The following is a 9051-nucleotide window of genomic DNA, read 5'->3' as shown; positions in this document are numbered from 1 at the left end:
TTTAAATGTTTGGATCTCTTGTTCTGACGTTTCAGCTACAAAAACAAAAAACTATGACTGAGGTGAATTTTGCAGTGTCGTGCTGCGAAACAGGACAGTTTTATGTGCAGTGCACAGGGTTAAGAGCGATGCAGCAGAGGGCAGGGTTCGTCTTATCGCGTCCCGTGTGAAAGCTGCTTCTGTCTTCGGCTCTGTCCTCCAGATCTGCCCACCTCTGTCCTCCAGATCTGCCCACCTCTGTCCTCTACTCCCTGGGCAGCGTTGGGCTCCCAGGCCCCGCAGACCAGCTGGACGGACACGATAAGACTGAGGCTGCCGAGGACACACACACTCACATCTACAAAAACACAAGCTGCAAACACACACACACACCCCGGGGAAACACAGGCCAGCTATTACAGCAAGAGACTTCCATCTCTGACTCTCGCCTTCTCTTCACAGGCTCATTTTTCACCCACCAGCTCGGCTCCTCCTCGGGCTGCTGTTTGTTCTTGTGTTTCTCCAGCGCTGTGGGAGTGTGTACGCATGTGTGTGTGTGTGTTTTCTCCTTGTCTGTACCTTGACTAATGATCTAAATAAAATTATTCTGCCATCTTTATTTATTCTCGCTGTCAGAGCTTTAACACTCAGATGCTGTCACGGCAAGTACATTTCTCAGACTACGGGTCAAGTCAACAGTTTGATGCCATAATTTGTTTTAGTGCAACGAAGGCAAAGCGTCATGCATGAAACAATGATTGAGCCTAACATTAGAGACTCATTTAAAATGAACTCAGTGGACAGTTTCACTGGTGTGTGTGCTGCTTTTCTGCCCTGAAAGGTTGAGTTTGGGCTTGAAATGTCCCCACTCATCAGCTGTGTATATCACCTCTGTACATTTATGTACTTATGTACATAAGGATTCCACAATGCTGTATCAAAATGATGTCATTTCCTTATATTTTGATAATAGGAAATAAGATGTACTGATGTATTAAAACATGCAAATTTAAATGGAAGTGCAGTATATACGGTAAAAATAGAGTTTGTATAATTTGAACGAGGTTGAAAGTGAATATTTGGTGTGAGCAGCTCAGTCTGAACTCTGTGAGTCAGCTGTCTTTAAGTCGTCTTTAGAAATAGTTCTCCAGGCTTTTGGAAGGACACTCAAAGCTCTTCCCTTTTGCTCTGGTCTCTGTCAGGATGATCCCACAGTGCTTCAGTCATGTTGAGGTCTGTGCTCTGGGGAGGCCGATCCATGACTCATATCCAGGTTTGGTTTTACTGTTTGCAAACTTGTCATGCTGAAAAATGAACCCACTGCCGATCAGAAGCTTAGTGGACCATAACCTGACAGGATACTTTTTGTGTTCATAATTCTACCAAATTTGGCCAAATCCCAGCAGCACAGGCTGGAACACAACACCCAGAGACTATCTGTCAGCTGGGTGTCGTGTTTTAGACCTGCCACTTCTTTTTTTGTCCTCTGTTTGTCAGTTTTGTCAGTTTTTAATGGCACCATGGTACGCCAGGTGTTGTCTAGTTTTTGTCTTTTATAGCTGAACAGCTGAATCACCTTGTTGAAGCAAAAACACTGTTTATTCCTTTCAAGCTGTTATCTTTGACATTTTGATGCATTATACAAATGACACTGCAACAAATTTCGCCCTTTTATGACAGTTACAAAGTGGGTAAAGATATCCTTTAAAATTGCTTCTTTGCTATGTTGTCTGCTCTGTGTAAACAAAACACCGGTTCATCCCGGAGTTTTTTCATTTCTGAATGATTCACAGGTCGATGCCAAATGATCCAAAAGTATTCAGGCACGAGGACGGCAGAGCCAGTGTGCGAAAAAGCAGCCAATGCCCAAAGATACATTTTCAAAGAGCTTCAGAAAGCCTGGAGACCACTGTTTAAAAATTACAAGCACATCTGACTGCTTGGAAGCAAAATATAAAGACATTAGGTCTGGCTTTGGCACAGTACTGTATACTCAGAGGAATTTCTCTTGAAGGGAATGATGAAATGAAAACTTGTGACCTGACAAATATCCGTCCCTGATGCTGAGCCACATTCGGCGACCGTGAATGTATTTGTTTGATGAATAGCTCATGAGCTACCAGCATTGTGGGAAAGATGAGGAACGAGTCAAGGCTTTGATGAAGCAGAGAAGAAACTACAGAGAAAAAAAGAAAGGGTGAAGGCGGAGTCACGGCAGTCTCACCAGCACTAACAAAAAGAAAGATATAAAGACACGAAGAGATAAATTATGAGGCGAGAAACTTTCTAATCAAACATTAAAAACATTGCAACACCTTCATACTACTTTCCCTCCTTCATTTTGTCTGTTTAATTTCATCATCTATGAGTTTGTGGTGGAGTCGGGGAGCATGACTATAAGCCTCCCACTTGAAATGCCATTTGAGTCACTTAGGGTAATAGCTGATAGCTTCTCTTTTATTATCGACTGTTTTAATACAGGGGAGCGTGGCGAGGGACCAGTTCTGTATAATGATGCTGTGGCTAAGTGCTGTGTAGATGGCACTTTGAATGCCGCATCAGGATTGCATTCATAAATACTGATGAGGGCGACTGATGCGCAGTGCTGACATCTCGCTGTTGCAGAGACGACGGCGAAGAAGAAAGTCTGCCCGTCCCGCCCCGCGTCCCCTTTAATCGACCAATCAGGGCAGCTTGTGACATAGTTTTGGAAAAGTTAGGAAAAGTTTTGAAAGAAAAGTTTTGGTTGGAGTGAGTAAATAGATTTTTCTGGGAGGAATAAAAGGACGGAGCTGATTGGTATTTAGGAAGCTTTATCATTGCTGTCAGCAGCTACAGAATATTTCATGTTGTCTGGAGAAAAACAGGGAAATATGTTCACCAGGATTTAAATGTGTGAATCTGGACATGAAACTGTGAGAGGAAGAGGAGGATGGATGGATGAAAGCTGGATGGATGGGTGTAAGGATAGATGGATGGGTGGGTGGATGGGTGTAAGGATAGATGGATGGATGGATGGATGGATGGGTGGGTGGATGGGTGTAAGGATGGATGGAAGGGTGGATGTGTGTAAGGATAGATGGATGGATGGATGGATGGGTGGGTGGATGGGTGTAAGGATGGATGGAAGGGTGGATGTGTGTAAGGATAGATGGATGGATGGGTGTAAGGATAGATGGATGGGTGTAAGGATGGATGGATGGATGGGTGGATGGATGGGTGTAAGGATGGATGATGGATGCTGGATGGATGGATGGATGGATGGAAGCTGGATGGATGGATGGATGCTGGATGGATGGATGGAAGCTGGATGGATGGATGGAAGCTGGATGGATGGATGGAAGCTGGATGGGTGGATGGATGCTGGATGGATGGATGGAAGCTGGATGGGTGGAAGGCTTCAGAAAACCAAAGAAGTTTTTTGTCATACCTGTCATACAGGTTATTTGCTGTATGACAGAAACGTTGTCCTGTGGAATTCAACAACACTTGTATCGTGTGTTGAGTTTTTTAACCTCTCGTTTTCACTCCTTTTTTTTAACAATACCGACAGAAGACTAGAGCGATGCTGTTCGTTGGACTTGTAGTGAAAACCATGCACTCCCTTTAGCTTTGTGACTCTGCTTGCTGCTGTGGTCTCACTAAACACTTTGTGCTGTTCGAACTGTAAAGATTTGACCTTTAATAAAATGTACAAATCTGTCAGATGTCAAGCAGCAGAATAATTTGCTGTTTGTTATAAAAGACAAAAAGGCAGACGCGCCTCTGAAAAGTGAACAATGCCAAAGTACTCAGTGACTAGTTTTAAGTCTTATTAAACAGAGATGATGTTAATTTAGCAAATTATGGCCCTCGTTACATTGAAAATGGAGCATTATTATTATATTCATTGGCTAATGTCAATCACAAGTCATCACACAATTAGCGTGCACACTTCCTCAGTTTCACAGTCCAAACTATTTTAAGATACCAAGATGGGGGCAGCGCGAATGCTCGGCTCCAGGCTCCCTGATCTGTGTGATGATGTGCTGGTTACACGTGTGACAGTTGAATTCAGTGGAAAAACAACATGTTGAAGCTCCTTTTCTGTCTGTGACTGATAGCGATCATGCTGTTTGGCACACTGCACACTCTGGTCTTGATTGAGTGGACCGCATGTCTCTGTTTTATTACAAATGCAAATCTACATTCTTGATGGATCACTTGGTAGACTGGCCATCACCGACTCCTCAAAGAAAACAGCGCTGGTATATTTTTATCTTTAAGCCAATACTGGGCCAACTTTCATCCAGTTTAGCTCCGTAGCTTTCTCTGCCTCAGCACCAACAGCTGCCAGCTACACTCTTCCAAATGGTTTGTTTGATATGCTCGGGGTCTTTGACAAATCTGGGAATCAGCATTTTATTACTACACTCCCTGAATATGGAATAATTTGCAGGAATATCCCAACGTAAGCATGCATATATCTGCTGCAGAATTTAAAAGCATTATAAGGGATGTGGTGAAGAAGACAAGAGGATGTCTACACCAGGGGTGGGGAACTCCAGGCCTCGAGGGCCTGCAGGTTTTAGATCTCACCCTGGGTCAGCACACCTGAATCAGAAGATTAGTTCATTACCAGGCCTCTGGAAAACTCCAAGGCACGTTGAGGAGGTCATTTAAATACGCTCCTCTGAGTCAAAGGGCGTCAGATATGGAAGCCTGCAAGGGACACATTTACACCTAGCGAAGCACCTAACAAAGCAAAAATAAAAGCAATAAATGGCACAAACCCAGGCCTCCTTCCACCTTACTGAATACTAATGCAGACTTTAGTAGCATCAAGCTCTGAGTCTTTGTGTGATGAACATCAATGCTTGAACCTCTGGGCTAAAAAAAAAAAACTTTGGATATTAAGTTTTTTTGTTCATATCAGAAGAAAGAACATCTATAGCGTTTCAGGAAACACTGTTGTCTCTCAGATGTTTTCAGCTGGAAGAAGTGATGATGTAATTTTCACATTTTCTGAGCATTTCATTGCTACGTGCTCATTAACTAACAGCAGCACATGCATCCTGCTGTTATCTGCAAACATGTGAATTTCAATGCAGATTCAGGTCCAGATGGAGGTCCCAGATATCTAAATATTTTCCATTATTAACATAATTTGAGAGGATTTTTGCATCCCTGTTAGAGGTGTGAGCTCTACTTTGCATGACTGCATTTGGACAGAAAGCCCGCCGTAGCCCTCCCCTCCTCTCTGAGCCTGACTGACACCGGCAGCGCTGTCGAACCATAAGGCACACGAGCTTTAGAGATAACGAGAGGTAAATATGGACATATAGACATGAATAAATAAGTGCACATACGCCATTTGAGTCTCCGAGTCTCTAATAGCTCGGCTCTTATGAAAGATTCATGAGGATTCATGAGGTTCGGGTAATGAGGTTGACATGGATTCCTCTCATCTGTGCTGCTGGATCGACATCAGCTGCACGAGCCAGCTCTGATGTACGAGGTGAATCAGAGATAGACCCGACCCGGTCAGCCGAACCTCATCAAACATGCCGAACATGCACGCGCGCACACAGTAGAGGGGCCACAGACCAGCTCAGAGATCAGCGCAGGCAGAGATTGGATATGAATTGCATAAATTTAAATTTGTCATGCTCGTGGTGAAACGCTCAGTTGGGGGAAGAAGAAAGTTCTTTGTGGAATGAATGAAATGAGAAATGCAGTTTGTAAGGAGACTGACAGCAGACTGTAACAGCGCTCAGGCCTCATGCGGGGGTGCATCGTCTTTACTGAGGTGCACACCGGGCTGCTCAAGGCTGTGAAAGACATTTTTAATCTTTCTGAACAAAGATTTTTGGGCGGAGCCAAAGTGATGGCAAACGTATCTGATCTGCATTAGTGAAAGCTTACAGATAACAACATAAAGATTTCTCTGCTATGCTGAAGATTTGTTGAATGATCGTTGTGTAACAGATCGACTTGCTACCCACGATAAATCTGGACGCCGGCAGCCGTGGAAGATGTTTGCTGTGATACACAAACTATAAACTCTCAAAGCTTCTATTTCAAATCGAACCCCGAGTATAGACAGTCTGCATCATCCTGATGTAAGAACCCAGGTGCTTTGCTTTTGCCATGCCAGCATTGTATAAGAGTGTTTATGAAAACTTGTCATGGCTAAATCAATGTCACACCAACACACTGAACCCTCCTGTGGGACAGCCTGGCCTTTGTTTCAGCTCACATCTCTTCAATAAGATGTTTTGGAGTAGACGTCACAGCGGGTGGTTGTGGACTTTCTATAGAGAGCTTTAGATCATCCTGGAAGGCTGGAAACTATTTTTAAGATGAGCAGTGTTCATTTTTTTGACCAGTAATTTTTGCCATAGTTTACATCAATGACAACAACAAGACTTTAACTAAATTATAACTAATGCACAAAGACAAAAGGAATAATAAAAGGAATAAAAATGAGATGAAAATATTCTGGAGAGACAAGAATCATCGCTGGAGAGATTATATCTCTCGGCTGGCCTGGGAGCAGCTTGGTGTTCCCCCAGAAGAGCTGGAGGAGGTGGCTGGGGAGAGGGAGGTCTGGGCTTCTCTGCTTAGGCTGCTGCCCCCACGATGGGGCCCTGGATAAGCGAAAGACGGACGGACGGTTGGATGTATAGTTGACTAAAACTGGTCTGCTGCATAAACACATGTCAATGTCTTCTTCACCTCCGGAGTTTCAGTAATGCTTCACTTTTTCTTCTTGCACTGTGAGTCCGTCTCTGTCCTCTCACCTTTCTTTTCTGCTCTACCTCTGAAACTGAACACCAGAGAAAACTCTTAATAAGAATGCAAAGGCACTATTTGATGTTATTAAGACTAATTGGAGTCCTCAGAGTCTCTGCATGTAGAGAGGTTGAATAAAATATGTAAAACCGCTCCGATGACCCACAGCGGATGCATCCATTAATCTGTGTGGAAGCTGCGAGCGGAGAACGTGAGCTTGCGTTTGCTGAACTTACAGTGGAGACATAAGTGTTATTGCTCTCATTGCGCTGCAGTCATGATATTAATTTCTTTGTGCAGAGGCCGACGGGGCGTCTTCGCTGTGCCGAGTCAGTTTGGGGTCTCAATGGAGTTTCAGTTTGTTTAGTTCGTTTTATTTTACAGCTTTATTCGTAAGTGCTGCGATTGGAGCCCCATCGCGGTTCATATGATGGTGTTTGATCAGAACAGTTAAACAGATGCATTACGCTGATCTGCGCTTCCTCCTCTCAGCGTATCAGCATCCATTACCTGGATTGGTTAAAAGGTTTCTTGTAATTATCGACTGAATTTAACCGGAGGGCATTTTTAAAGAAATGGATGCGGTCGTTCCAAGAAAGGGACTGAAAGTTCTGAAGTGAACAACGCTGATGTTTCTGCTTTTTGTAACATCACAGAGAGAAGAAGCCAGACTCGTTCTTGCGAGGTTCACATGAGTGACTGTGTCATTTAAAGTTTGGCTGCAATCCTCCTGACAGGAAGCCCTCTGGGCTTCCTCCAGAGTTCCTCCAACATTTGGGACACTTCTTGGAAGTCTGATATCTGCAGTGGCTGCTGGATCTCCTCCACTGTTTCAAAATGGGAGCCAGAACTGCCAGGCAGGCAGCGACTGTGCACATTTTTCTACAAGCTTCATATGATGGTTCATATAAGAGGTGAGAACACAAGAGTTTGCCAATGAAAAACCGAAACCTGATCAAATTTTGGCTGCCGTCCGTCTTAAAGGACGTGCTTTGTGCTCATTCCAGCTTCCCTACAATGCTTGGAATGCTGGAATAAGTCTGGTTAACGGAGCGGCTGCTGGATCTCCTCCACTGTGTTAGAGACTCGACTCTTTGACATAAATTTCATGGAAAGACGTCGACTCCGGAAGCCAAAACTGGCAGGTGGAGTGGGTGTTGAGTGTGGATTGTGTTGATGTGGCCGGTCAGGAAAAGACAGGGACCTTCCCAGTTGCGCTCCTAACACAGAGACGACTAAACCAGACGACTATGCAGACAGCTTCAATAAACAATATTAGATATTTTATTCTATTCATTTACGAAAACCGTGATGAACTCAGATAATGTTTTTCACAGGTCGTCACTCATTAACTTTAGATTGATTTATTTACACTGGGTCTTATTTTCGATTAGATATTTGTGTTGTATTCACTTCTCACCTCACCATTTATACCTATTAGTAGAAAATATTAGTATAAAAATAATATTGCATTTAGATTTTCATAGTTGTGTCTTGCATGGATAAAACATTGGAACAGGTTATTTTTTCTTTAGTTTCCCTGAAGAATATTTAATGCCTAATGAGTAACAAACATTTTCTATTTTTAATGCTCTGCTATCTGTCAGAAGAATATTATGTCCTTAATAAAAAACAATCATCAAATAAAAAGTATTTTTTGTGCCAGTTGATCATAAATATTCATTTCCTGCTGTCTGTCAATCAGCATCTTAGCAGCCCAGGTGTGACTCTCTTTCAAGCGTTGCTCTCTCAGAGGTAAATTCTCCAAATTGATGCAGCTTTTCGGATTGATAGTCATGAAACAACAAGCATGGCCTCCCGCCCGTCTGCCGGCCAGCTAGCTCATTTGCATTTCAATCTCTTCATCTGCGATCCCCACGCTGGCCCGACTCGCTCCCTCTCCTCTCCGTGTACACGCCTCCTTCTCTCTGCTCATTTGCTCATGACGAGGATCGGGCTTTGATATTAGAGGAGACTGGAGACCTTTAGCCTTAGCTGAAAGATGTAAGGAGGGAGCGGTAGACGGACAGCTGAGCAGATGAAGGTGGTGACAGAAATATCAGAGAGGAAGGACGACAAAGAGAAGAAACGAGATGCTTGGCTGAATGACACTTAATGCTAATCATCACTGACACAGTGCTATGCTAATACTGCAGCACACTGTGAACTGTGCCTCAGTTACAACCACAAATGCTTCAGAGCTTGTTCTGCCACATTCAGTGTATGGATGCAGATTGTTAATCAAGCTAGCTAGCCTTAGCTGATAACTTCAGCCTGTCATCCAGATGAGGTCACTTC

The 9051-nt window shown here is 43.6% G+C and overlaps 1 protein-coding gene across 3 annotated transcripts in view; it reads right to left on the bottom strand.

The window, feature by feature from the left end:
• grid1b (glutamate receptor, ionotropic, delta 1b) overlaps nt 1-9051 on the bottom strand; it is a 603615-nt gene that overhangs the window by 440168 nt on the left and 154396 nt on the right. The gene's annotated exons all lie outside the window — the stretch shown is intronic.

This window comes from Haplochromis burtoni, unplaced genomic scaffold (assembly GCF_018398535.1).
Source record: "Haplochromis burtoni strain Fernald_Lab_line unplaced genomic scaffold, NCSU_Asbu1 Contig_148, whole genome shotgun sequence".
Taxonomy (NCBI): Eukaryota; Metazoa; Chordata; class Actinopteri; order Cichliformes; family Cichlidae; genus Haplochromis; species Haplochromis burtoni.
This window is presented reverse-complemented; position numbering and strand designations above follow the sequence as displayed.